The sequence below is a fragment of the Arachis ipaensis genome, chromosome B09, assembly GCF_000816755.2.
Source record: "Arachis ipaensis cultivar K30076 chromosome B09, Araip1.1, whole genome shotgun sequence".
Classification (NCBI taxonomy): domain Eukaryota; kingdom Viridiplantae; phylum Streptophyta; class Magnoliopsida; order Fabales; family Fabaceae; genus Arachis; species Arachis ipaensis.
In genome coordinates, this window is record NC_029793.2 from 7,931,897 (window position 1) to 7,932,611 (window position 715).

Genomic DNA, 715 nt, shown 5'->3' on the forward strand with positions numbered 1-715 from the left:
AGAGTGAGAGTGAGAGTTTGTTAATTTTGGAAGAAAAAGATTTATTTTAATTGTAAAAAAACATCGGATGACATATTTTGATTTGTCAAATTATTAATATAAAATATAAATTATATATAGAGTAAAAATGATAGAGAGAAATAGAAAAATGGAGAGGTAGATGAGAGAATTTAGGAAGAAAGTTTATTAATTTTTTAAAAAAAATATTTTCTTTCAATTTTAATAAGACAGTGTCATATGACACATTTGATTATTAAATTAGATAGTAATATATGATACATAATATAAGTATATTTTAGTTTCAATTTTAAATTTCAATTCTAATTTTAATGCAATTAAAGAATGTCATGTTACACATTTTGATTGTCAAATTAGTAATTAGTCATTGATATTAATAATGATATATAAAATAGATAGAGTGGTTGAAAGAATTCAATTAGTAATTAGTCTAATATTAATAATGATTTCAATTGCTACGAAGGAGTGACATGTGGCATATTTTGGTTGTAAAATTAGTATGGAAGGGGAAGAATTTTTTAATTTTGGAGGGAAAGATTTAATTTTAATTACAATAATGGAGTGATATGTGGTACATTTTGGTTGTAAAATTAGTAAAGGGGAGATGAAAATTTTTTAATTATAATAAAAAAGTGAGATGTGACACATTTTGATTATAAAATTAAAAATATATAATAAAATATAATAAATATATCTA